The sequence below is a fragment of the Scyliorhinus canicula genome, chromosome 5 (genome assembly GCF_902713615.1).
Source record: "Scyliorhinus canicula chromosome 5, sScyCan1.1, whole genome shotgun sequence".
NCBI classification, from domain to species: Eukaryota; Metazoa; Chordata; class Chondrichthyes; order Carcharhiniformes; family Scyliorhinidae; genus Scyliorhinus; species Scyliorhinus canicula.
The window spans coordinates 115330178-115355342 of NC_052150.1; the positions used below are offsets into that span (position 1 = coordinate 115330178).

Below are 25165 nucleotides of genomic sequence, written 5' to 3' on the forward strand. Positions count from 1 at the left end.
CTACCGATTAGGGGGTCCTCGATAACCCCCCACCCCCCGCACCTTACCCAATAAGAGCAGGGCATCCCTGGGCCCGATGCCTGGCATGGGCAACCTGGTGCGTGGATACTTTGTCACTGCCATCCTGGCCCCCTGGCAGTGCCAGGGTGGAATAGGGAGTGTCAGGACATCTCGCGAGATCTGGTAAGACTCATTTCCTGCACTAACAAACATATTAAATCTCGCGAGAAGCTTTTCACGAGATTTAACGACCTTGTTGCCTCACCGAGTCGGGCACAGCAAGGCCAGTAGATTGCAACAGCATAAAATAAAAGGTACAATTTTAAAGGGACTGGAGGTGCAGGGTGTAAATGTGGACAAGTCTTTGAAAGCGGCAAGAGAGGCTGAGAGACTGGTTAAAGTGGTAGGGGCATAGAGTACAAAAGCAGTAAGTAATGTTGAACATCTATAAGTCACTAGTTTGGCCTCAACTGCTTCTGGGTGCCACACTTTATGAAAGATGCGAAGGCATTGGTGAAAGTGCAGAACATATTCAAGAGAATGGTTCCAGGGCTGAGGAACCTCAGTTATGAAGATAGATTGGAGAAGTTGAGACTGTTTTCCTTGGAGAAAAGAAGGCTGAGAGGCAATTTGATCAAAGTATTTAAAATCATGAGGGATCTGAACAGAGTAGACAGGGAGAAACTGTTCCCACCGGGTGAATGGATCGAGAATGAGAAGGCATAGATTTAAAGTTATTGGCAAAAGAAGCAAAAGCGACACAAGAAAAACTGGTTAAGGTCTGGAATTCACTGTGTGATGAAGGCAGATTCAACTGAGACATTAAAAAGGGAATTAGTCTGCGACCTGAAAAGGAAGAATGTGGAGTTATAGGAGGAGGAAGTGGGGACTGGCCTGAAGTTAATAGCTCATTTGGAGAGTTGATGCAGTCACGATGGGTTGAAAAGCCCACTTCTGCGCTGTAACAATTCTGTGATTCTGTAATATAGATTTGAGCCTCGCGCCTGCTACTTTGGCACTCTCCCTTCTTGACAATATTAATCTATCCCCTGTGTTTGAAGGCTGATAATTGGCTAGAAAACGATTGCCTTGAAAGGCCCTTAAGATTGAAATGACTCTCAATCTTGCAAACATGGACTTGCTTCAGGCTGCTGCACTCTCACAGATGAAGAGGGAGCCTGTCACCAAAGGGACAGACTGGACTGTTAAGTGAAGGTACTGTGATCGTCCATGGCTGCTCCTGTTTCTGGACTCTCCTCGCTGTATCTGTTGATCTTTTTTTAAAAAAAGAATTTAGAGTACCCAATTCATTTTTTCCAATTAAGGGGCAATTTAACGTGGCCAATCCACCTACCCTGCACCTCTTTGGGTTGTGGGGGCGAAACCCATGCGAACACGGGGAGAATGTGCAAACTCCACACAGACAGTGGCCCAGATCCGGGATCGAACCTGGGACCTCGACACCGTGAGGCAGCAATGCTAACCACTGCATCACCGTGCTGCCCACTTATCTGCTGATCTTTGGTTCAACAGATGTTATCAACAAGAATACTGCTGAAGTTTTTAGAATTTTGTGGATTCCCTAAATTACTGACAGCAATGACTTCAAACAAAGGTAGTTTATTCCTGAGCTCAACAGCTATATATAACACTTGTACTCCGCCCATGCTCCCAAGGATAAACTCCCGGGGTCCTGCCATGTGAGCTCTTTTGTAGCCGGTTCATAACATTCTCATATGACCATTTGGTCTGTATCTTTCCCGTTTAGTTGGGATACCCGGTGGCATGATATGTAACAGTGTGCACAATAGGAAACTGTGTACAGACCATTGTGTGGCATATAATTAAACAATATATATATTTTTTTAATTTAGATTACCCAATTATTTTTTCCAATTAAGGGGCAATTTAGCGTGGCCAATCCACCTACTCTGCGCATTTTTGTGTTCTGGGGGCGAAACCCACGCAGACACGGGGAGAACGTGCAAACTCCACACGGACAGTGACCCAGAACCGGGATCGAACCTGGGACCTTAGCGCCGTGAGGCAGCTGTGCTAACCACTAGGCCACCATGCTGCCCAATTAAACAATACATAACTATTTACATATATATATACTGAGGCATGGATTAAGCTGTGGCAACTAGTGCATTGCCCACTGCGTCTGCTCCTCCCCCCACCCCTCTTTTCCATTGGAAAGATACACTGAAATTCGGAATTCAGTTCGAGGCTAAGTGGTAATAAAGTTCTGGAGTCTTGTGTTCGACCTGCTCAGGTGCCCTGAGCATGTGGTTACGACGGTTGCTGGTGTTGTCGTCTTTCTGTTGCCAGTGTCCTCACTGATAGCAACACAGGATGTTTTATCTGTGTGTTCTTCCGGTGCAGGATTCGCTGCGTTAACCTCTGTCGGAGTCTGCGTGTCGACTGGTGCAAGGGGCTGGTGCCATAGGCCGGGTGAATAAAGTTTTGTGTTATCTAATGGTGCTGGTGAAGGTGACACAGTTACATACATAGTGGGCACCATCTAAGGCTACCACTTAACTGTTCGGTTGCAGAGCATTGCTGTTTATTACTGCCAACTGGTCATGGCACGTGCAGTCTGAATCCAAACCATTTGACCTGGTGTTAGAGGGCCGAGTCTGTGGGCATCGTAGTGTGTTTTGCTTCTCAATCTGCTTTGTAGGAGGGCATCATTCACATTGATTTCAAGTTTAGGCTGCAACAGAGCCTTAGTAGCAGGAATCATGGTCCTGCTGTGCTGGAAACAGGTTGTTGAGCTGATGAGGGAAGTGGGGATGATGAATCGCTGGCCATGCAGTATTAGCCGATCCTGCAAGGTCTGATGGTGGTGGCAAAGAATGTGCAGGGCTCGTGAGGAGGTTCCCTTGAGGATTCTGGCCAGAGCCTCACGATGACGTTATGCAGTTGCCGGCATGTGATGTCCACCTGAGTTCCTGAATTCAATGACAGGACAGCACCTCTATCACCATAATGTCTATGTCTTCCTCACATTCTGCTTGATCTGTGGTGGATAACAAGGCTCTGGCGAGGGCAGCAGTGAAGTACAGCAACTTGCCACATTTGTAGATGTTTATTGGGTTTGACCATACAGAAGACCATACAAAGCAGTGGTTTTGGATGGGAGATCAAAGTATTTGCAGTATGGCAACAGCCTGTTCCAACTACAGTAGCCAGCACCCACTGATGCACTATCAATTACCACAAAGACGAGAGTAGTGGAATAATTGAGGCTTTAATGAGCAAAGATGTTGTGCCTCCTGTAGCTGGAACCAGAATGGCTGCAGCGCCGGTGAGCACACACATTTATTTGCCACCTATTGGGCGGAGCCAGTAGGCACGAATTTACTCTTGTACCACTACTATACGGGCACTGCCGTAATACATGTAATACACTACTAGTGCTGACTATCACATTCACCCCCTGTTGAAAAAGGAATCTGGCGGGGGTGGTGAAAAACATTACAAGTTACATCTGTCGGGGGCCTTGACCCTCCTCTGTGATCGCCTCAGTCCTGGTGGTGATGTGGGCGCCAACTTGGTCACCTGTGACTCTGGGAGCGTGTTGTCCTCGTCTTCGTCACCCCTGAGTGGAACCAGTGGGAGGACGGATCCTACTGGAGTGGGGGCTGCGGTGAGGTTCGCTGGAGGGAGGGTGAGTGGCGCAGGGGTGAACGGGGAAACCGGGGGGGGGGGGAAGGGAGTGCCAGGTCAGGGGTCGTGGGTGGGGATCCAGCGAGTGACAGGTCCTGGAGGGAGACTGTGTTCCCGCCGGGGTGTGCCACGTAGGCGTACTGCGGGTTTGCATGTAGGAAATAGACTTTTTCGACCAAGGGGGCCGACTTATAGGTCCGCACATGCTTCCGAAGAGGACGGGTCCAGGAACTGTCAGCCATGTTAGGAGCGAGACCCCGGAGTTGGACTTCCTGGGGAAGGCAAACACACATTCGTCAGGGGTCTCGTTAGTCGCGGTGCAGAGGAGGTAGCGGCAGGCGATGAACGGCCATATGAGCAGGGGTCCTGAGATGCTGTCCAAAATGGGGCCGAAGATGGCGGCGCCCACGGCGGACGCATCAAAGATGGCGGCATCCACGGGCCGCACATGGCTTGCGAAGAGGAAAATGGCGGCGCCCCTGGGTCGCATGTGGGGTGTGTAGGAACGCCGGGCCTGGAAACAGCGGTGACTGACCGAGCCTGGCAAACAGAAACAAAGTGTCCCTTCTTCCCACACCCGTTGCAGGTCGGGCTCCGTGCCAGGCAGCACTGCCTGGGATGTTTGTTCTGCTCTCAAAAATAGCACTTGGACCGCCCAGAGTTGGCTGGCTGCCGCGCAGCGCAGGCTTGCGGTGAGCTGGAGTCGGCAGCTGGTGGGCCCACGATGCCCACAAGGGTGCCGCGTGGTCGGGGTCGTAGTACTGAACATTATGGGAGGCCACTTCTAACGAATTAGCGAGCTGCCTCATTCCTGCAAGATCAAGCATACACCCTTCCAGTAGCTGCTGGAGGACGTACGCAGACCTCAAGCCCGTAAAGTAAGCGTCTCGAATTAAAAGTTCTGTGTGCTGGACAGCCGAAACTGCCTGGCAGTCACAGTTCCTACCTAGGATGTGCAGGGCACACCACAAATCATCCAGAGACTCCCCGGGGAGTGCTGTCTCATGCAAGGAGGTGCCTGGCGTATACTTGATTGACTGGTCAAATGTAATGTCCCTTCAGGAGCTCCATCGCTTCGGAGTAAGTTGGCGCATCCTGGATATGAGGAAAAATGTCAGGGCACACCCGTGAATAAAGGACCTGGAGCTTCTATGCTTCCGAGTGTTCCTCAGCGGATGTTCGGAGGTAGCTTTCAAAGCAGGGGAGCCAGTGGTCAAAGGCTGACGTAGCATTGGCTGCTTGAGGGCTCAGCTACAGGCAGTCAGACTTGATGCGAAGATCCAGCATTTAAAAAATCTTGCTTAATAAATTGATGCACTATCAATTACCACAAAGATGAGAGTAGTGGAATAATCGAAGCTTTATTGAGCAAAGATGTTGTGGCTCCTGTAGCTGTAACCAGAATGGCTGCAGCACAGGAGAGCACACACATTTATACACCGCCTACTGGGCGGAGCCAGCAGGCAGGGATTTACCCATGTACCTCTATCATGGGGCACTGCCATAATACATGTAATACACTACTAGTGGTGACTACCACACCCACGTAACATAACAGGTTGTTTTGCACATTGTAAAAGAGGCAACAAATGTGGAAAATAGAATTACTTTACTAAGTGCAAGTCCAAACCACAGCAGCCCTCCAAGGCATAAATTTCTCAACAGCCTTGGGGACCATGAGGTTAAATAGGATATAACTCTGTACATTTATCGACTTGTCAGAGAGTGCAGAACTGCAGTAAATACACCACTCCTTCTGGAATTTTTCCCAACTACCTGCAATATTTTTATCAAAGACGAAGGAGCCAATGCTGCAAAGTCCTTGTGCCATACTGTCAACTCATGGCACTGTGTGGAGAGTTGTGATTTCCTTAAATTACCAACAAGGACGCCCAACAAAAATAGTTATCCCTGAGCTCACCAGCTGTATACTTGAGTCGATCCCTTGGTGTCCATGACCATCATGGAATAAGGCAATCATTTGATTCCTGTCTTTCTCAGGAACCACATACAATTTGTCTTTTATAATCACACCCTCATGTGTGGTCAAAGCGTGTTTGAATTTGTCGTACTGGGCCACAAAGTTTCCTTTTAAAATCTCCCGGAGATTTTCGTCCTGCTTCTGTGCCTGTACTAAATCCTCTATTTCTGTCTGTGAGACCTGAACTGAACTCACAGGGGCGCTAGCTGGTGCGCTAGCTGGGAGTGTCCAAAAGTGACCTCGCCTGGAACCTGCTTTAGCCAGTGCGTCGGCTTTTACATTTCCGGGGGGATGATCGATGGTGGCTTCTAACTTTGGTAATGCCATACGTCCTATCCTTTGCCTTCTCTAGGATATGGCGGAGTAATGGGGCTGATGGAAGGGGCTTCCCATCCGCGGAAACAAAACCTCTTGTCCTCCACAGTGGTAGAAAATCTGTGAGGCTGTTACAGACATATAAACTGTCCGAATATATGTCTGCTGGGCTGGGGAACGAATCTGGGTGGTCCACTATATATGCAATGGCCGCGAACTCTGCTACCTGCATGCCTAAGTGACTGGGTAACTTTAGTGCTATCTCCTCTAGTGCGCGTCCCCACATAAATTCCGCATCCTGTAATGCTTTCGCCATCTAAAACTGTGGATGAACCTTCCACATATATCTTCAGTGGGGCACACGTGTCTGTGTGCTGGGGGCTCTGGCTTGAATTCCCTATCTTTCTGGGGGGCGTTTTAGCAATGAAGGGTCCTGTGTTATGTAGGGGTGCTACTATTTTGCATTCATGGGGTTTTGAGAGAGGTTTTGAGGGAGTTGGGCTGTAAATAGGAAGTCGGACAAGGAACAACCTCCCTGGCATGGGGTTGATTCACCCAGTCATAGGCCTCCACCTCCAATGAGGAAGAGAAATGCAGAGGGAGGGATATCCAGACACTGGCAAAACAACAGCAGGAGCAGCAGGAAGGCCTTCCTCCAGATGAGTATGCCAGAGAAGGTTATAAAAGGGTGTGTATAGGGGGTATGGTAGTGCAGTGGTTAGCACTGATGCTTACGGCGCTGAGGACTCAGGTTCGATCCCGGCCCCGGGTCACTGTCCGTGTGGAGTTTGCACCTTATCCCCGTTCTTGCACGGGTCTCACCCCCACAACCCAAAGATGTGCAGGGTAGGTGGATTGACCACGCTAAATTGCCTTTAATTGGAAAAAAATAATTGGGTACTCTAAATTTATTTTAAAAAATAAAAGGATGCGCCAACAGCCTCGCATGTAAAACATCTATCCTTGGGAGCAAGTCTAACAAACATGCCTCAACTATCTGCAGGTGTCCAAACAACAGTGTGGGCATAGACTGAGGTTTTCCAGGGAGCCTGTCACAAATTTACACACCATAATTTAGGAAGAGCTGAGACCCATGGGGTTTGGTGACATCCAATGTCAGTGGTGCTGAAGATCAACCGAAATGCCTCTGCATGCTTCTGGGAAAGCACAGGGGATATATGTGGCATGTCCCAGGCTACATCCCACTGATGCATCAAGGAGATGAAGAGGGCCAGCAACTATGTATGATAGAAAACTGACATGGATGTAAAACTGGTCTGGATTTTTCAGTGCATGCATCCTAGGAACTAGCCACAATATCTTCATAATATAGTAGCCCTGAATGCCAGAGCTCTTCTGGAAGCGCAAGGTGATGTGTGGTTTGGAGGAGAACTCCCAGGTGGTGGTTTTCCCATGTGTCTGCTGTCATTCTAGCTAGTAGAGGTTGCAGGTTTGGAAGGTGCTATTGAAGAACCATTGGTGAGTTGCTGCAGTGCATCTTGTAGAAGGTCTGCTGCCACTGTGCATTGGTGGTGGAGGGAGTCAATGTTCAACGTGATGGATGAAGTGTCAATCAAGTGGATTGCTTTGTCACGGATGGTGTCAAGCTTCTTGAGTGTTGTTGAAGCTGCACTCATCCAGACAAATGAGGAATATTCCATTACACTCCTGACTTGTACCATTTAGATGGTGGATAGGCCTTGGGGAGTTAGGAGGTATGTTACTCTGCAAAATTGTCTTCCTCTGGCCTCCTCTTGTAGCCACAGTATTTATACGGCTGGTACAGTTCAGTTTCTGGTCAATGGTAACCCGCACGCTGTTGATTGAGTATTTCAATTTGGCTTGTTCTGAATACTTACCGTGGGTGATGGTCTATAAGTTGACCTTTGAAGCTTTGAAAAATCATTCAAAATAAACTGGTTGACTTACATGTGCAAAGCCAAGCAGCAAAGAATGTAAATATCGGGACTTATTTCCCTTGGGAGGCACTGAAAAGTTGTACACCACATAGACAGGAAGATGGCAAAGCAAACTCTTCTCTTGGGGAGAAGGAATTTTCTCAATATTTTATTTGCTAAGTGCAGTTTGTCCTGGTGCCTTCGACATTTGTGCCAAAAGAAAATATAACAAATCACTTTCTGCCCATCAAAACTGTACAGAGCAAAGGAAATGAAATATGTACTGATCCTATATTACATTTTATTGCAAGATTTCAATCTTTTTCCTCCCTTGCTATTATAATATACAGAAATAGAAAAGCAGCATAAGAAACCATTGATCTACATTTGACAAATTAATACACATGTAACTCCATAAAACATCATGCTCCTGCCTTCAAATCAATCAAAATTGTGCACGTTGTAGCATTAATTTCACATTCATTCGCAAGACTCAGACTCTTTTTAAACATACACTGAAACCCAAACCCCATCACCTTCAAGGCGATTTTACTGTCCATCAGTATCCCTGTATTTCAGAAAATAACAAGGTAACCACAAAACTGCTGCAGGACATGGCAATACCCAGGGCCGAGGTGATAAAATATATACACTCCATCCATGAAGCTTGGCTGCAAGATAGTTTTACAGTTTTACAGTTCACATAAAACAGCAAGAAAAATGTTATTAACCAGGATGAAAAATTAAACAAACATTTATTGTAAATTCTTGACATGGTTTCAATAAATGATTTCTTTTAATGTAGCAACTCATCTTTTTTTATGTGCTGTAAAGTTTAGTGATGTTTCTCCATGGTATGATTCATGAATTCATACAGTCATACTGTACTTTGACATTCTTTAAAATGGATGCTTTTGAAACTGGTATAATTCAAATGGACCAAGGAAACGTGTTTAGCAAAAAATAAGGTTCAGTTAACTTATGTGCTGAATATAGGACTAACCATCCATTTTGACACCAAAGAAATGGGGTTATCTTGTATGCTGTATTGATTTATATGCTGTGATCTATAATATTATCCAATCTACTACAAAAGGTCTCTTCCACAAATGAGACCAAGATCCCAAGCTTATTAATATGCATATAGGATGGGTGGTATTTAATGCCCCCCATGGCAAGTGAGTGGGTTAACAAACATACAAGCTTTAAAATTTCACAAGCTGCTAGCTGTTAAATTCTCAAAAACAGAGAATCACTAATGATTGAGACTGGTGGCCTTAGCCCAAATTCTCTAAAGATAACAGTCAAAGACCAAATTAAAGAGAACACTTTATTTATATAATTCACGTACAAGGATTGAATTAAACACTGTACAGCTGTAACTCATCATTGAATCCCTACAGTGCAGGTGGATGTCATTTGGTCCATTGAGTCTGCACTGACCCTTTGAAAGAGCACCCCAACCAGGCCCACTCCCCTGCCCTCTCCCTGTAACCCCACCTTACTTTTGGACACTACGGGGCAATTTAGCATGGCCAATCCATCTAACCTGCATATCTTTGGAGTGTGGGAGGAAATCGGATAACCCAGAGCAAATACACATAGACATGGGGAGATTGTGAAATCTCCACACGGACGGTCACCCAAGATTGGAATCGAACCCGGGTCCCTGATGCTGTGAGGCAGCAATGCTAACCATTGCACTATCGTCCACTACAATATGGAGCAATGGGAAGGGAGTTGATACATCAGTCAAAATATATTCATATCATATCTTTGTCTGTAAGTTATTAGATTTATGGGCGGCACAGTAGCACAGTGGTTAGCACTGTTGCTGCACAGTGTCAGGATCCCAGGTTCAATTCCCGGCCTGGGTCACTGTCTGTGTGGAGTTTGCACATTCTCCCCATGTCTGTGTGGGTTTCCTCCAGGTGCTCCGGTTTCATCCCACAAGTCCTAAAAGACAGGCTGTTAGGTAATTTGGACATTCTAAATTCTCCCTCATTATACCCGAACAGGCGCCGGAATGTGGCGGCTCGGGGCTTTTCACAGTAACTTCATTGCAGTGTTAATGTAAGCCTACTTGTGACAATAAAGATTATTATTAATAATTAATAACAATTAATTATTAAAGAGCAAAAAATACGTGCTTGATGATATAATTAAGTAGATGTACCCAAATTGCTATTGGATGACTATACTCATATGCTGTGCATCCTGTAATCCTAATTATTAGTTGTGAATGGACATAGATAATTTTGAAACAAATATACACCTTTGATTGGTGTGAGCTAATTTCTTGCAATTGAACCCAAAAGTATAATTGCCTGTGTAATCCTTAGATCAGGGACTCTCAAGTGTGCCACTACTTGGTGTGCTGGAGCCCTTGTTCTAGCTCCTAATAAAACTCCAAGGATCTTTGTGGTAGTCACTACTAATGTATTATATTGTACATATGGGTTTTACGGTAAGGCCCCTGTACTACAGGTACAGGGGTAGGTCCCTACCTGCTGGCTCCGCCCAGTAGGCAGAGTATAAATATGTGTGCTCTCAGTACAGCAGCCACTTCGTCAGCTGCTGTAGGAGACCACACATCTCTGTGTAATAAAGCCTCGATTACATTCTACTCTCGTCTTGTCGTAATTGATAGTGCATCAATTTGTCTGGTCACTTGAGTGAAAGAATGAAGTACACTATAGCCGAATAGATGTATTCTCTCCCACGGCAGCAGGTTTGGTTGCAGGTGGGCAATTATTCATGCAGGAAGATGACAGGTTGGAATTCCGCCTCCTTCCCGCCTCCACCTTGCCTAAGTTCATGATGCTAGGAGTCACGGATGGTCGACCCACCACTACACCAAGTGTGAAATTAATGCCCGCCGAAGGGTCTCATCTTGCCACCACTAATATTAACCTCGGGGCGGGTGTGGGTCAGGGGTACTTATCATGAGGGGAGCATGACAAATGAATCCACGTGGGATTGCTTGCAGGCTCTTGTGTATAGGGAGGGAGAGGTGCTGTCTTTAACAAGAATCTGCTCAATCATAAGACTAAGTTGTGTTCAAATCTGCCATCTTCAAAATCAATTGCACTCTAGGAGGCTCTAGCACCACCTTGTGGCTGTTGGTGGGAGCACAGTGTGGCTTCACAAATCACAAAGACCAAAGCAGTGGCAAGAAGTCTCCCAATTATTTGGCCAATCGAAGCTGTGGAAATGTGGGACTTATTACAGCTGGGAAGACAAATAAGGGGACATGGAACAATCGGCAAAATTGCAGGATAATCCCATAAAAAATGGGACAGTTGGTCGGCCTCCACCCCACTTCGCCCCTTTTGCCATCACTCTGGTGTGGTCTGGTACACACAATATAAGGTTTCAGTTGGGTGTTCTCCAGCCAGCAGCCACCCCCTCTTCAGTGACACTGCTGTTTTATAGAGCTGCCAGCCTCTGTGTGGACCTCTATCCCAAAGATCCTTGAATCAGGAAAGACCCTCCGTTATCCAGTTAAGTGTCTGAGTGGCAATTAATATGGATCCTTACAGCCAGCAGGGTTCAGAATTCCAACAAATCAGCCTGAATTCAAACTCTGCTTCAAGACTTGGTGAATGGTCTACTATGTCTAACTCATTGCATTATCTGGTTCCCTGAAATACTGCTTGGAGTATTTGAGATTAAGATAAAAAGGGGGAAAATGGGATGATATCTTTGTAAGAAATGCTTCAATGTAAGTTTAGAGCTTCATTTATTTCCATGCTCTGCCTTCAGCAGTCTAAGCTCTAGAATTCTCTCCTTGAACCCTTTTCTGATCCCCTTTTCTTTTGGCACTCTTTAAAAGCTATTTCTTTGACTAAGCTTTTGTCACTTATCTTTTTTATGTAGCTTAGGGTCAACTGTTGTTTGAAAACGCTCCTGTGATGTTTCTTGAGACATTTTGCTACATTAAATGTGCTTTATAAATTTGTTGTTTCAAACCAAACCAAGTGCTAATTAATTAAATGTGCTCCTTACACATAAATCCATTGAAGATTCAGCATTTGTTCTGAAGGTTAATTTATCAGATAAAAGTACTGTGGCTGGTCAATAGTAGTAATATTTACAATAAGAAATGAATGGGGGTGACCACACACAGTGTTGACAAGGTCTGCAAATAAAATGGTTTGAGTTTAGCTAATTTACTATAATTTTTCCCCACAGTAGAGGTGAGACAAAATCCAGCCACTTTTGGCATAATTGATCTTCCAATCAAAAAAGCCACCTCCTTTACAGGAAGTTTTTTGTAGTAACTGTAAATTGATTACAATCAAGAAATTAGCATGTCAAAATACTGTCTCCTTCAAAAAGTGCTGTGGCAATTGACCTCACATCGGCAAGGTTTACAACTGCATTTGTTGTAAAACATGAACCAGGTTAAATGAACCACCAGGACTGTGCAGGTAAGTATAGCCCCCTGGGGGAAAGGAATATGCCCAGGTAGTATCTTGTCACTGCCCCCTGACAAATGGTAGAGTACAGTGCCAGGGAGACAGACTGAGGATTGCTATTGGCTGGGGGAGGGGGGGGGTGGTGGTTAGGGAGGGGGGGGGGGGGGGGGGGTGGTTAGGGAGGGGGGGGGGTTATCTGTGGGTGGCGGTTACCCTCGTGCTTGTAGGTTTTTTTCCCCTTTTCTGTGATGGGGGGTTAGAACATAGAACATAGAACGATAAAGCGCAGTACAGGCCCTTCGGCCCACGATGTTGCACCGACATGGGAAGTCAAAAGAAGTCAAAAACTAAAGACCATCTAACCTACACTATGCCATTATCATCCATATGCTTATCCAATAAACTTTTAAATGCCCTCAATGTTGGCGAGTTCACTACTGTTGCAGGTAGGGCATTCCCCGGGGGTTGCCCTTGTGCCAATGCCAGTATATCCTTTCTTAGGTGTAGCGCTAACAATTATACTCAAAGACGAGAGACTAGTACAATAGAGGCTTTATTGCTGTGTGATGCTATTCCTCCATCTGCAACTGTGAACTAGGGTCTGAGTGACTCACACGCATATTTATACACAAGCTCCCTGTGGGCGGAGCTAGCCGGCAGGGGCTTACCGGAGGACCTGTATTACAGGTACAGGCATACATTCCCCTACTGCAAGTACACATAACTACAGTGGTTATATCACCACATTCACCCCCTGTAAAAAAAATGAGTCCGGCGGGGGTGACGTGTAACTATAAAACAAAGGATGAGCTATTTACAAGAGGGTCCAAACAAAGAAAACCAAGAGTCCATCCGGTCAGCAGGTCACAAGTTGAGTCGAACCGGCGGTCGAATGTTCCGCTGTGATCGGCATAGCTGTGGTGGCGACGTCGGTGCAGGTGCTGGCGGTGTTGGTGCTGGCTGCTGGCGGGATGACTCCGAGAGCGAGCCGAAATCTTCCGAGAACGAGCCAAAATCTTCCATGTCCTCCAGTGTGGGCAGGGGGACGAGGGATGGACCTGGTGGGGATGAATAGAGGGGGCGCCGGGGAAAAGGAGGGTGGCGCGGGGGGGAAAAGGGGGCATGGGTATGGGATCGGCACCTGAGGGAGCCAGGTCCTGGAGCGAAGCTGTGTCCTGGCGGCCGTCGGGGAACTCCACGTAGGCATACTGAGGGTTTGCGTGGAGAAGGCGTACTTTGTCCACCAGGGGTTCCGCCTTGTGGTGCTGGACATGCCTACGGAGAAGGACTGGGCCCGCAGTCGTGAGCCACGTCGGGAGCAACACCCCGGATGTAGACTTCCGAGGGAAGGCAAAAACAGGTTCATGGGGTGTACTGTTAGTTGCGGTGCACAGTAGCGACCGAATGGAATGGAGCGCGTCAGGGAGGACCTGCTGCCAGCAAGCGGCTGGGAGGTTCCTGCACCGTAGGGCCAGCTGGACGGCCCCCCATACCGTCCCGTTCTCCCTCTCTACCTGCCCGTTTCCCCGGGGGTTGTAGCTGGTCGTCCTGCTGGAGGCGATACCTCTGCTGAGCAGGAAATGACGCAGCTCATCGCTCATGAACGAGGATCCCCTGTCACTGTGGTTGTAGTCGGGGAAACCGAACAGGGCGAAAATGGAATCCAGAGCCTTGATGATGGTGGCAGACATCATATCTGGGCATGGGATGGCGAATGGGAACCTAGAAAATTCATCGACCACACTAAGGATGTAGGTGTTGCGGTCGGTGGAGGGGAGGGGCCCTTTGAAGTCCACGCTGAGGCGTTCAAAGGGGTGGGACACTTTCACCAGGCGCGCGCGATCTGGCTGGTAGAAGTGCGGCTTGCACTCGGCCCAGACCTGGCAGTCTCTGGTGACTGTCCGTACTTCCTCGACGGAATAGGGCAGATTGCGGCCTTTGATTAGATGGTACAAGCGAGTGACCCCCGGATGGCAAAGGCTCTCGTGCAAGGCACGGAGCTGGTTCACTTGTGCGCTGGCACATGTACCTCGGGAGAGGGCATCTGGGGGCTTGTTCAGCTTGTCGGGGCGATACAAGATCTCGTAGTTGAAGGTGGAGAGCTCGATTCTCCACCGCAAGATTTGTCATTCTTGATCTTTCCCCGCTGCGTGTTGTTGAACATGAAGGCTACCGACCATTGATCAGTGAGGAGAGTGAATCTCCAGACGGCCAGGTAATGCCTCCAGTGCCGCACCGCTTCAACGATTGCCTGGGCCTCCTTTTCAACAGAGGAATGCCGAATTTGGCGGCGTGGAGGGTGCGGGAAAAGAATGCCACGGGTCTGCCTGCCTGATTCAGCATGGCGGCAAGTGCGACATCTGAAGCATCGCTTTCTACTTGGAAAGGCAGTGTCTCGTCTACTGCGTGTATCCCTGCCCTAGCTATGTCTGCTCTAATACGGGCGAAGGCCTGTTGTGCCTCGGCCGAGAGGGGAAAATGTGTGGACTGGATAAGTGGGCAGGCCTTGTCCGCGTATTGTGGGACCCACTGGGCGTAATAAGAAAAGAACCCAAGGCAGCGTTTGAGGGCCTTGGGGCAGTAGGGGAGGGGGAGCTCCATGAGGGGGCGCATGCAGTCGGGGTCAGGCCCCAGTAGTCCGTTTTGGACTACGTAGCCGAGGATGGCTAAGCGGTCTGTGCGGAACACGGACTTCTCCTTGTTGTACGTGAGATTAAGGAGCGACGCAGTGTGGAGGAATTTAGAAAGGTTGGCATCATGGTCCTGCTGGTCATGGCCGCAGATGGTGACGTTGTCGAGGTACGGGAAGGTGGCCTGCAGTCCGTACCGGTCAACCATTCGGTTCATTTCTCGTTGAAATACCAAGACTCCATTCGTGACGCCGAAGGGAACCCTAAGAAATTGGTACAGACGACCATCTACCTCGAAGGCAGTGTAGGGACAGTCCGATTTACGGATGGGGAGCTGGTGGTAGGCAGATTTCAGGTCAATAGTAGAGAAGAGCCGGTACTGTGCAATCTGATTGACCATATCAGAAATGCGGGGGAGGGGGTACACGTCGAACTGCGTGTACCGGTTGATGGTCTGGCTGTAGTCCACGACCATCCTGTGCTTCTCCCCGGTCTTAACCACTACCACCTGGGCTCTCCAGGGACTGTTGCTGGCCTTGATGATACCCTCCCGAAGCAGCCGCTGGACTTCTGACATGATGAAGGCCTTGTCCTGGGTGCTGTACTGTCTGCTCCTGGTGGCGACGGGCTTGCAGTCTGCAGTCAGATGGGCAAAGAGTGAGGGAGGCTCGACCTTGAGGGTCACGAGGCCGCAAACGGTGAGTGGAGGTAGGGGTCCGCCAAATTTGAGGGTGAGGCTCTGGAGATTGCACTGGAAATCCAGGCCTAGTAAGAGTGAAGTGCAGAGGTTGGGGAGAATGTACAGACGGAAACGGTCGAATTCCACGCCCTGTACAGTGAGTTTAACCAGGCAGAAACCCCGGTTCGGGACAGAGTGGGACCCAGAGGCGAGAGAGATCTGCCGGTTGGCGGGATGGACCGCAAGGGAATAGCGCCTTACCGTGTCCGGGTGGACGAAGCTCTTGGTGCTCCCGGAGTCGACGAGGCAGGAGGTCACGTGGCCGTTGACCAGCACCGATGTGGAAGAGGGTGCCAGGTTGCGAGGACGCGACTGGTCGAACGTAACGGAGGCGAGTAGCAGGCGATCGGCGGTCAAGTCAGGTGAGTCCAGCGAGGAGCGGTAGCGACCCGTGTCCCGTGGCCCCGTCCCAGGGAGGATAAAATGGCGGCGTCTGGAGTACCTGTGGGTAAAATGGCGGCGCCCATGGAGCGCACGTTGTGGGGTCGGGACAAAATGACGGCGCCCATGGAACGCACATGGCGGTGGTGGATGAAGATGGCAGCACCCATAGAGCGCACGTGGCGGGAGCAGCGAAAGATGGCAGTGCCCACTGATCGCACGTGGGGTCGGGGGAAACTGACGGCGAGGCCCATTGAGCGAGCGGCTGAGGCGAGGGGACCGGGGGCGCGATAGCGGCAACCGTCCGGGACTGACACACCGCTGCAAAGTGGCCTTTCTTGCCACAAGCTTTGCAGGTCGCGGTGCGGGCCGGCCAGCTCTGGTGGGGGTGCTTCTGCTGACCGCAGAAGTAACAGTGGGGACCCCCAGGGAGCGCGATGCGGTGAGCAGCGCAGGCGTAGTGTGCGGGGGCGGCTGCTGGGGGGGCCGTTTGCGGGGTCCACGAGGGGTAGGACGGGTGGGCGAGCGGCTAGCGGAGTAAGTTTGCGCACTACGGGAGGCAGCCGCCATGGAAAGCGCCAGGGCCTTTGCAGCCGTGAGGTCGGGGGCGGCCCCTTCCAGCAGTCGTTGCCGGATGGGGTCCGATGCAATGCCTGTAACAAAGGCATCGCGCATGAGTAAGTCAGAGTGTTCCGTGGCTGTGAGGGCCCGGCAGTCGCAATCTCGTACCAGAGGTATAAGGGCCCTCCAGAAGTCCTCAATCGACTCACCCGGCTGCTGGACGCGAGTAGAGAGTTGATGCCTCGCAAACAGGGTGTTCGCCGACTGTGCATAGTTCTCCTTGAGCAGTTCCATAGCTGTGGTGTAGTCAGTCGCATCTCGAATTAGCGGAAAGACACTGGAGCTAAGTCTGGAGTACAGGAGTTGCTTTTTCTGAGTCTCCGTCGGGGGAGGGTCCGCTGAAGAGATGTAGGCCTCGAAGACTGCAAGCCAGTGAACAAAGTCTTTCCTGGCGTGAGGCGACTGCGGATTCAGCTGCAGACGGTCAGGCTTGATTCTGATGTCCATGGTGAACGGAAAATCACACAGCAATAAATTGTAGCGCTAACAATTATACTCAAAGACAAGAGAATAGTACAGTAGAGGCTTTATTGCTGTGCGATGCTGTTCCTCCATCTGCAACTGTAGACTAGGGTCTGAGTGACTCACACACATATTTATACACAAGCTCCCTGTGGGCAGAGCTAACCGGCAGGGGCTTACCGGAGGAACCTGTATTACAGGTACAGGCATACATCCCCCTACTGCAAGTACACATCACTACAGTGGTAATATAACCACATTAGGTAAGGGAACCAAAACTGTTCACAGTATTCCAGATGTGGTCTAACTAGTGCCTTTAGCAAGTCTTCCCTATTTTTATGAAATAAAGGCCAGCATTGCATTTGCTTTCCCTGTTACCTGCTGAACCTGTATGCTAGTTTTTTGTGATTTATGCCCGAGAATCCCCAAATCTCTCTGTGCTGCCACTTGCTGTAGTCTTTATCCACTTAAATAATATTCAGCTCCTTTATTCTTCCTATCAAAGTGCATAACTTTACAATTTTCTACATTATATTCTATCTGGCAAGTTTTTACCCACTGTCGATATCTCTCTATAGAGTGTGCCATCCTCACTATTTGCCTTCCCACCTATTTTTGTGTCTTTTGCAAACTTGGCAAACATACATTCACATTTCTCATCCAAGTCATGAATATATATTGTAAATAATTTTAGCCTCAACATTGATCGCTGTGGCACTCCAGTAGTTACAGGTGGCCATCTTGAAAATCCCCCTTTATCCCAACTCCCTGTTTTTTATTCGTAAGCCAAACCTCTATCCATGCTAATGTACGAGCCCCAACACCATAGGCCCGTATCTTATTAATTAGCCTTCCGTGCAGTACCTTATCAAATGCTTTTTTGAAATTCAAAGTATATTGCATCTACTGGTTCAACTTTATCTATCCTGCTTGTTACCACCTCAAATAATTCTAATAAATTTGCCAGGCATGATTTTCAAAGCTGCCAATAAAACTGCACAATTCCTTCTGATGTTATTTGGGGCAATTCTGTTGCTTTAGTTCACCAACTTTATGCAGATTAAAATGACATTCATAGCACAACAAAAATGGAAAACTTATAGAATTCCCAAAACACTATTTAAATTCACCCTGTCATAGTGTCTGCCACCCCTTGGAAACATGTTCATTAGACCATTCCCCTGCAGTGGTCTAAAGCTTCAATTTTATGAATTTTCTTGAGCTTACTGAGTTCAGCTAGGCCTTCCCTCTGGATGTTTTTTGAGGAATTCTTCTGTCTATGACCTTTCAGGCCTTGCTCATGTGAGGCCTCAAGAACCGGTGCCTGCCCAACAGTGCCTTCCTCACTCAGTCACTCAGATCGACACCCTGTACATTCCTTGCTCTCTCTCCTGTTTTATTTTCTGGTAGCATAGCCACTCTCACCTTCTCTTTCCCTCTTCTGCAAATGAAGTCCATATCCTCCTACCAGACCAAATGTATCAATTATGCTGTTTATAAAGCATTCACTTTACCCTCTGGGAAATCTCTATTGGGACGCAGGACTTGTTTCCAAAGTGCTCTGAGCAGGAAAACACAACCAAATTCAGCACGACCCCCCCCCCCCCCCCAACCCCCCTACCCCCCAACTTTCCCTCTAGACGTCAGTAGTTGGCTCCCTCTGTCTTGCTACCTCCCTCCCTGTTCTCTAATGTTTTCTGGAATACTTCGTCTGTGCCTTTGATTTACATTTTACCCACTCTATTTGCTCTTTGCCCACCCATTCCTTCCTCTTTCGACAGCACGGTAGCATCGTGGTTAGCACAATTGCTTCACAGCTCCAGGTTCCCAGGTTCGATTCCCGGCTTGGGTCACTGTCTGTGCGGAGTCTGCACGTTCTCCCCGTGTGTGCTTGGGTTTCCTCCGGGTGCTCCGGTTTCCTCCCACAGTCCAAAGATGTGCAGGTTAGGTGGAATGGCCATGATGGCCCTTAGTGTTCAAAATGCCCTTAGTGTTGGGTTGGGTTACTGGGTTATGGGAATAGGGTGGAGATGTGGGCTTTGGGTAGGGTGCTCTTTCAAAAAGAGCCGATGCAGACTAGATGGGCCGAATGGCCTCCTTCTGCACTGTAAATTCTATGATCTCTTTATGCCTCCTCACTGCTTTCCCTACTTATTGCCAGGTCCTTTTTGTGTGTGGGGGGCGGGTGTGCAACTGCGCTAGTGCAAGCTGCTGTTAGCTGTGAAATGTTTTGAAGTAATCTTTCATCGAACTAGCACCATCATAATCGGGGGCACCATGCATATGTATATATTACAATTGGAGGGGGCTCGTGTGAGACAGCATTGGTTGCGGTGGAACCTGACCAGCTGAGTGACAGCTTGCTGGAATGCTACGTGTTCTCCGGGCATTGTTGATGCGCGCGTGCGTCAGAGGCACACCTGAGCGGCGCATTCAGCGCCCTGAGTGTGCAGCTGCTGCTCCTCCCTGTCGCTGCAGCCCCACTCAACACAGGTAGCAGTCACATCAGGTAGGTGGCGACCATCCCTTCCAACCAATTGAAATATTGTTGCTAAGGGGGAAGAATGTCAATGCATTATTTAAAGCACAGGGCAGAAAGGCAAATAAGAATTGAGGATTATTTTTCACGTTGGCGACTGAGAAAGCATCAGCAGGGAGAAGCTAAACGAGTGTTCAGAATTGGTTTATTCCGGCTCCAGTTTACAGGTTTTGTTTGTTTTGTCGTCTCTCGCTGTTTTTTCTCTCTGTTTTCTGATGTGAACTGTGCGGCCGCTGGTCTTCCATATGAAAAGGTGGCCTAGAAGGGGAAGGGCTGAGTTGTATGGCAGCCGGCTGTGTATCTGTAGGACATGATGTTTTCCAATAGCAGGTTATTCGTCAAGATGGCAGAAGCTGGCAGCCTTTTCTATGCGATCGCTGGTATTTACTGAATATTCCCCAGCACTGACCAGGATGTATTGTGGCTCACGTGAGAACGTGTCATATGAGAGCTCGACAGTAAGTGTAATTGCTGCCTTTGAATAAAGATCTGTATTTAAATTTTCTGGGTGCTTTTTTGGAAAGAAAATAGCGGTGTTATTTTTATTACGTCTGTCACGCGCACCTGATGTATATTTATAAACAAAAACGTCAAAGCTTTTTTGGGGATGATTATCTTTTTTTAATGTATTTTAAACAAAAAGGAACTAAATCGAGTTCTGGAAATGTAAAGCAACCCTAATTGTCGCCTCTGCATTGGAAAGATATAAAATTATTGATTTGTTTTATTTTTTTTAAAGTTGTACATGCCTTCATTTTCAGAGTTGACTATTGTACAAAATAACAGATATATATCTGACCCGTGTAACACACAAAAACTGATTATGTAGCTGTCTGCTCTGATTGAAAATCAGCTTCTTGGGTTTTAGTTGCAGTCTGTGTATGTTAATTTTAACTGATCAGCATTTAGAATATATAATCCAACTCATAATTTTACACATGCATGCACTACCTATCTCCTTTTTACATAAATTCTGACACCAACAATGATGAGAGAATTGCTATTAAAATGTGATAAATTTAATAGCTTTCATTATAAATATGGACAAAATAATTGATAATTAAAATGACAAAATAAGGGCAGATACAATGGGACAGAATAATATGTGTGCCTTGGTTCAATTATATTCCAGTCTCTAACTCCAATTTAGCTGAAGACTGCACTAAGATTTTGACTTCCAACATGCAATTCATACAAGATGGATTTTCCCTCCGAGATCAACTCCTATTTTATTAAAGGTTTTGTGGGTACTCCAGACTTCCTGTCTACAAGTCTTATTTCCTGTGGCAATAACCTTTTAGTTGTGCTTTCATGTCAATGTAAAATTCTATAAAAACCTCAAATTCATTTTGACCCTTTGACAAAGGGTCACCTGAACTCGAAACGTTAGCTCTTTTCTCTCCCTACAGATGCTACCAGACCTGCTGAGATTTTCCAGCATTTTCTCTTTTGGTATCAGATTCCAGCATCCACAGTAATTTGCTCTTATCAATAATTTATTCCTATATAAGTAATTGCCTATCTCAGATGCTCCTGGCCTTCCAACACTTTGCAGCTGACATTGTCACCCAGTTGGGACAGGCATATTGTCCACCCCTGAAGAATATTCAAGCAAAATCACTTTCTACTCCCGACTGCTCCCTGCTTTAAAAAATTAAATATCTTTTTTTAAATGCACAGTAAGAAGTCTTACAACACCAGGTTAAAGTCTAACATGTTTGTTTCAAACACTAGCTTTCGGAGCACTGCTCCTTCCTCAGGTGAGTCATCTGAGGAAGGAGCAGTGTCCGAATGCTAGTGTTTGATACAAACATGTTGGACTTTAACCTGGTGTTGTAAGACTTCATACTGTGCACACCCCAGTCCAATGCCGGCATCGCCACATAATTTTTGTAAATGGTCCTTGCTGTTACCTCTGCCAATCATGCCGGGCTTTTCCTTTACTGTGCTAGTCCTTGAATTTTATTGAATTACTCGCAACTCTTTAAATGGTGTGTAAGCAATAACTGCACTCTTAATTCTGACTTCATGACAGCCACAATTATAATTGCTCCATCATTAATTGCTGTGTCTTCAGCTTAGACCCCAAGGTCTGGAATTCCGCTGAAAACCCCTTCATCTCTGTCTCTTTCCTCCTTTTTAAGACTTAGCTTAAAATCTACCTCTTCGATTAGGTTTTTGGCTGCCTCTTACTTTGGATGTGTTAACTATTGTTTTAAAATGCTCTTGTGAAGGACCTTGGGATAATTTGTATTAAAGGCCCCATATAAATACTAGTAGTTGTTGTTGTTATCAGAGTTTCTATTTCCTAAATCTGCTTTCCGGGTGTATGTTACACTCGATACCAGGTCCCCACAACAAGTGCATCGTTTCATTGTGGCTTTGCCCAGCAGTAATCTCCTCTATGTCCTTCATCTGGGGAGGTCATAGCGCCAGGGACACGGGTTCAATTTTAGCCTTGGGTGGATTGCCTGTGTGGAGTTTGTACGTTCTCCCCATGTCTGCATGGGTTCCCTCAGGGTGGTCCAGTTTCCTCCCACAATCCAAAGATGTGCAGGTTGGGTGGATTGGCTACTCTTAGGGCGCGATTCTCCGAGCCCTGCGCCGGGCTGGAGAATCGCCGCAACCACGCCCCGACGCCGGTGCGCGATTCTCCGAGGTGCGGAGAATCGGTACCATTTGCGCCAGCGTGTTTGGCGTGGCGCGGGCCGCTGGAATCGGCGGGGCCGCCAATTCTCTGGCCCGGATTGGTCGAGCGGATACGACAGAATCCCGCCGGCACCGTTCACCCCTCGTAACTGCCGGCGGGAACTCTGCGCGAATGGTCGGTTGGGCGGCCGGGGGAGGGGGGCTCCGTCCCCGAGGGGGGCCTCCGATGGGGCCTGGCCCACGATCGGGGCCCACTGATTGGCAGGCCGGCCTCTCTCCTCTCTTTCCCCCTTCCCCCCCCCCCCCCCCCCCCGGCCTACTTTCTGGCGCGGCCAGCCCCTGAACACGGCCATGTTGAGTCGGGGCCGGCGCACTAAAGAGGTCCCCCATGCATGCGCGGGTTGGCGCGGTGCCCATTTGCCGCCTGGAAGAGAGGCTGGAGCGGCGTGAACCGCTCCAGCGCCGAGGGGGCCAGAATTGGTCGCGACGGCGCAAACATTTGGGAGAATCCCAAATCCCCCCCCCATATTGCTCCCTAGTTTCTAAAGACGTGTAGGTTAGATGAATTGGCCATGATCAATGCTTGGGGCTACAGGGATAGGGTGGGAAGTGGGCGAGGACCTAATGGCCTCCTTTTGCTCTTGAGGGATTCTGTGGATTCCATGGACATTTGATGTTGTTTCTATACATTCTCTAGTGGCTATTAATTTATTAATTCACTGGTGCAAATTTTTGTGATAACTTATTATTTGTTGTGTCTGCTGGTATATTCATTTATTAATGATTGTTGCTATTAGTTTACAGATTTTTCTCTCGCTCAATGATCTATTAATTTACAAATTCTATTGGTGGCTGATTCTCCATAAATTAATTGATGTCCACTGCTTCATTATTTTGTTCAATAATATGAAGCTGTACATTGCTCCATTAATTTACTGAGTTTTCATTTCCATTTTTCCATTGTTTCATTATTTCATTTATTCAATACTGTTTGTTGCTGTGTTAATTTATTGATTTGTGCATTTACTCATACTCTAAATTTCTTAATTCATGGATGCCTACTGCTTTATTATACCATCTATAGTATTTACATTCATTAAGTTGGTGCATCTGTAGTTTGAATTATTGATTCAGTCACAGCTGGTGCTGTATTGATTTATTATTTTTGCTTATTTAGCTTTGTTGCAGCATTCATCAATAACCTTCTATTGCTGTGAATGATTGTTCATGTATGATGCTTCTGTGGGTTGAGTTTTCCTGCTGCAAATGCCTCGTGTGGGGGGGAAAAAAAGTAACATTTTAGTTATAATTGAAGTTCTCTCTTTTATTCTCCCAATTTTTAATCCCCAATGTTATTACAGTGTCAGTTTCTGTTGTTGTTCTGCTGTTTAATGTTTTAGGATCATTGATCAACACATTCTTTGATAACATGGTGATAAATATTTTCTAATCCATACAAGGTGGATTTTCCCCAAGAACAGAATTGTTGTAAAACCTCAGATACTTTTGATTTGTTAGCTTGCTCAAAAGTTTACCTAGCCTAAGTGTCTTTAATAACGAGGAGAGCAAACCACAAACACAAATCCAAGTTCAACAATATTTAATTCACAGAATTAACCCGTAAATAACCCACAAAATATATTTTTGATGTACCCAATATCAGTTTATACTACCCGCAAAGATGGCTTGGTAGGGCTATGGATTCAATCACTGCGCTCCTCTTGTCCGTCTTCGCAAAGGGGGTTCTCACTGGCCTGTCCTCCCTGTCCTCCCCTTCCTACCCTGCCTGCCTGCTCTAGCCAAGGTCACCTCCCTCGGCAGTCTTCACTCCTGATGTGCCTTGAGTGCCTGTTTTTACCTTTCTCCCTTCGTGCTCTTTTGCCATGTCCTCTGGATTTCTGTCAATGATGCATCAGGAGGGGGTCTCAGCACCCAATGATCCTGTTGATGACCCCAGGTGTCCCATCTCTGGTGATGTGGGCTGCACATAACCTGTTCCCATATAAGGTGATAGCAGAAACTCTGGGTGACAGAAAGTCTGACCCAATCTGGGCTACTGGCGATGGACCTGTGCATATCAGTAGTGTGTGATAATCTCCTATGGGTGATTGACGGGGCAGATCCAGCATGTTCTGGCAGCTTGCCTGCTGGTTGTCATGATGTGGAGATGCCGGCTTTGGACTCGGGTGAATCCTGAGGAAGGAGCTGTGCTCCGACAGCTAGTAATTCAAAACAAACGTGTTGGACTTTGACCTGGTGTTGTAAGACTTCTTACTGTGTGCTGGTTGTGTACTCAAACTTGGCCAGTTTGAATTTCTGTGGGGCTGTGTGCTGGAGTGTCTGTGGCTTCTTTTAAACTACCCAATTTTAATTGGGCCTAAAAACTAGGCCTTGCTAGTTTACCACAGAATCGGGGCAATTGGCTGGAGGAATGTGCTGGCCATTTTGGCCGTTAGTCTTGCTAGGAAACTTGATCCAGTTTCATAGAATTTACAGTGCAGAAAAAGGCCATTCGACCCATTGAGAATGTACCAGCCCTTGGAAAGAGCACCCTACCCAAGCCCTCACCCTCCCCGCAACCCAGTAACCCCACCCAACCTTTTTGAACACTAAGGACAATTTAGCATGGCCAATCCACCTAACCCACATATCTTCGGACTATGGGAGGAAACCGGAGCACCCGGAGGAAACCCACGCCGACTCTGCACAGACAGTAACCCAAGCCGGGAATCGAACCTGGGACCCTGGAGCTGTGAAGCAACTGTGTTAACCACTATGCTATCTTGCTGCCCGATTTATAGTGATCCAATAAACCGTGGCTGGAAGACGATATACTGTGGAAGGATTTCCAAGTGTG

At 47.6% G+C, this 25165-nt stretch overlaps 1 protein-coding gene across 8 annotated transcripts in view; it reads left to right on the forward strand.

Annotated features, from left to right (window-relative positions):
• Positions 1 to 19520: 19520 nt before the first annotated feature.
• ica1 (islet cell autoantigen 1) overlaps positions 19521 to 25165 on the forward strand; it is a 272925-nt gene continuing 267280 nt past the window's right edge. For 3 of the 8 annotated variants that reach the window (XM_038797509.1, XM_038797513.1, XM_038797517.1), the window contains exon 1: positions 19521 to 19629. The gene's annotated coding sequence lies outside the window, so the exon portion shown is untranslated. Of the gene's footprint in view, positions 19630 to 19718; positions 19827 to 19861; positions 20118 to 25165 lie in introns of those variants that run through there. The other 5 variants (XM_038797515.1, XM_038797516.1, XM_038797511.1 and 2 more) reach the window with 5 other exon arrangements.